Raw genomic sequence first — 3812 nt, 5'->3', positions numbered from 1 at the left:
TTATGAACCTGGGTAAGTTAGTTAAGCTCTCTCCAATGCTGTTTCATCATATACAAAATGCGGTGATAGTGGAGATGAAATGAGTTCATATATAATAGTAAGCACTCAGCATCTCGTCTAGTGCAAGGTAAGCGCTATGAAGTGTTGGCTGTTGTCAGGACTCCTTCCCTTTTAATTCCACTCATGTCCAGTGAGCACAGAGGAGGAACCTCCCACCCTGCTGGGCATCCAGGGATCAATCAGTGGCTGAGTCAGAGATGGCTGGAGGGTGTGTTCCAGCACGCGAAGCCGGGGCGCTCCCAAGGAGGTCCGTAGGGATTTAGGGAACCCCAAGGAAGTCAGTGGGCCCTGAGGGAGCTCCCCTGAAGGCACAGAGCTTGACCCTGAAGAAGGAAGATGAGGAGGACATCACCTTTCCAGGATGACACAATCAGGAAGGAGGGGAAAATACCTGGCGTGTGCAGGTGAGGTAGCATTATGAGGAGACTATGATAGGATAGGAAGCTGAGGCATGAGTGGGGACAGAGCCCAGCTGGGTTGGATGGATGGGATGGGCGACTGGCTGGATTGGGATGTCACTGTGGGGGTCAGCACCGTGCAGGCTGCCCTGGGCTCCTGCTTCAGCGGCTGCCCTGGTCACCGACAGCCTTGCAATGGCCATCGAGCTCTCTGAGGACCAGAACAGGAAGTGGAGCCCAGCACCCTGACAAACACCAAAGAATAAGCGAGCACACCTTGGGAATTCTTGAACTTGGAATCCAGACTGGGAGTGGCAAATATTCATGGAATACTTGAGTCTTAGAATCCAGCTTACAGGTACACAGAAGCTGAGCATTCTGGAAGCCTCTAGAAGACAGGCATGTTCAAGGCTGGCCCAGTTCTCTCCCAGATTTGGCCTGTGTGGTAGGACCCTGGTCTGGTTTTCGGATTCTTCTGAGGAAAGTGGGAACCTGGGTGAGGCTGGGCTCTGAGGCCCTGCCCTCCCCACACACCTGGATGACAGTGGGTGGGCTCCTCCTGACATGCTGAGTGAATTTTCATCTGCTGGTGGGTCCTGAGCTCCATGTCGGGGGCACAGCACAAGGGCCTTCGGGACAGCCCAGATCATACTGCACTATCGGCGGTCCGAGCAAAAGACGGGGGTGAAGGTTTGTTCAGACCCACCCCCCGCCCCTGGCATGGCCGTGAAGGCAACAACGTCTTGCCCATCTTGCTCCCCATGGGTGCTGGGATGTCTGAGGAAGCAGGAAGGGCTCAGGGGGCTGGAGTCATCCCTGGGGGAAGGGTGATGGGGCCTTAACACAAGGAAGGACACACATTCATCCACTGAGGAGGCTGGTGGGCGAGTGTGTGTATGGGTGTAGGGGGAAGAGAGTGAGCTCCCTGTCACTGTGGGCTATGCAAGTAGAAGCTGAGAGCTCCTGCAGGATGGAGGAGAGGGGCTCCTGCAGCCCAGCACCCAGTGGGAAGTTGGTCTAGAGGAGGTACCTTGTGGCCTTCCCTTTAGTCCTCAGGCTGAGGGTGGGTGTGTGACATGGGTGTGGCTGGCTGCCCCTGAGAGGGGGCATAGCCAGGGTGAGCACCAGGAAAGAGGGAAGGAGCATGGGAGAGTCATCAAGGGCTCCTGCAGGGGCTGGCGTGGGCTTAGAGGGGTTTCCCCAGGCAGAGGGGCCGGTCTAGGGCTGATCATCCTGCAAAGAGACTGGTGTGATGAAAGGCAGTGGGAAGGTGGGCAGGCGTGGGGCACCCAGATCAGGAAGGCTGGGTGGCTGGTAGGTGCCGGACCAGGGGATACAAGGCTGGAGAAGCAAGAAGGGTCTGAATAAACAGGGTCTGGCATGTCAGGACTCCTGATGCCTCTTCCTTGGGAAGCGGAGGGCCAGGAGCGAAGGAGGATGACACGCTTCTCTGTGGCCATGGTGCAGGGAGGGTCAGAGGCTTTCCCAGAGGGAACATGGCCGGGAAATCCTTACTTTGCAGATGCAGCGGCTCCTGCTGGAGAGGCTGGCCCAGCTGAGACCTGACGGGGGCCGAATGCCTACAGACAGGGGGAGTGCACATCCGTAATTCAGGGAGAAATCCACTTCATGCTGTTGGTAGCCTACCCCCTAGGCTGAAAAGAAAACAATGAATTTCTCTTTGTAATGATAACTTCTGGATCTGAGAAAGATGGCCACTGTCCATTCTGCCGCCAGTAATTTACCCGCCCCGCCTCTCACCCGGGGTTATCTTGCTCATTTTAGACCTCAAAAGGCATAACTGCTTGTATTTCCTTCAATACCACAAAGAAGAAAATCTTTTCTACTGTGGCAGCAAAGGCAGAAAGCTTCCGAAATCCATTAAGAGAGCCCAGCATTTGGCTTTCAGACAGTGAAATGACCCCCTCGCTCCTGCCTTGCAGTGCTGGGGGCCGGTGGGCTGGGGAGTAGAAAGGTGGGACGGAATCCCAAAGTGGTTGGGAGAAGGACACCATGGATGGAACCCGCCCAGTGTCTATCTTTCCCAAGAGCTGGCAGGAAAGGGGAGTCCCAGTGAAGGCAGGCCCCTCAAAGGCCATGGAGACAACCACCCAATTCACGGATGGCAAAACTGAGACTCCAGGAGAGGGGAGCAGCCTGAGGGTACGAAGCCAGGTGGTAACCCTGTGCCCCGGAGTTTTAGCCAGGAGTTGGAAAGCCTGGATTCCAGGCGCAGCTGGACCTCTCATCAGCTGTGTGGCCTTGAGTGTTATGTGTCACCCCTCCCTGACATGAGGTAGTGGAAGGAAGGTGTTGCCCGGGGTCTCCTCCAAGGATCCGAGGCCTCTCCTCTCCAACTCATCTCTATGGTTCACCAGCCTAAAGGCAGGTGATCTGGTGGGGCACAGTGGTGTCCACGGCAGGGCAGCCAGGGAGGGCCTCAGTGACACTTGAAGCAGGAGGTGAGGGAGGGAGCCACACAGGTATCAGGGCAGATGCCTCCCAGGCAGAGGGAACAGCAGGTGTAAGGACCCTGAGAAGGGAGAGCGGCTGGCAAGTTCCAGGTGCAGGCTACGCAGGTGTGTGCGTGCATATGTGTGTGTGTGTGCAGGCCTCTGTGTGCGTGTTGTTCGTGCAAGGGTCTATGTGTGCACACCGGGGACATGTGCCTGCAGATGTGTGTGTGAATGGTGTGCTGTTCATGCGGGCCTCTGTGCGTGTGTGTGTTCACGTACCTGTGTGTGTGGAGAGCCTTGAGGGCCACTGTAAAGCCCAGGCCCTTCCTCTGAGTGAGTTGAGAGCCATTTCAGACCCTTGAGCAGAGGAGTGACATGACCAGACTTAGGCTTCAAGGCCCGCTGAGGGGGCCGCATCTCTGCCTGGGCGACTGGCTGTCGCCCTGGGGCCACTCCTGCCCGGGCCTAGGACTGGGCTCAGTGGTGCCTCCAAAGCTCTGTTCATCAAGGCAGAAAGCAGCGGGGTGCAAGGAGAGGGGAGAGGGGAGCAGCAGAAGTGGGGCGGGGGGGGCAACTGGGCTCAGCCTGGGCAAGTAATTGTGGAAGAAAAGTCCAGAAGGGAGATCAGAATTACCCTCTGTCAGGGCCTCAGCTCAGAGGGCTTTGTAAATAATGCCCCAAGTAATTAAAAAGAGAGTGTGCTCCCCTCATCCTGCCTTGGGAGAGAGATTCACCTGCAAATAAATTAAAACCGAATCCAGCATGTGCATGACTGCAGCGCTCAGGGTGCGTGTGAGCTGGAGGGTCCCCTGAAGATGCCTGAGCACCAGAAGCGGTTCTGCTTGTGCTGCTCCGGCTGCAGCCCTGGTGGGCGTCCTGGCTTCCGGCTGCAGCCCTG

Source organism: Monodon monoceros, unplaced genomic scaffold, assembly GCF_005190385.1.
Source record: "Monodon monoceros isolate NGI ecotype Baffin Bay Population unplaced genomic scaffold, NGI_Narwhal_1 Super_Scaffold_2, whole genome shotgun sequence".
In the NCBI taxonomy this organism is placed as follows: Eukaryota; Metazoa; Chordata; class Mammalia; order Artiodactyla; family Monodontidae; genus Monodon; species Monodon monoceros.
The sequence above is the reverse complement of the archived record's forward strand: the minus strand, read 5'-3'. Positions refer to the sequence as shown.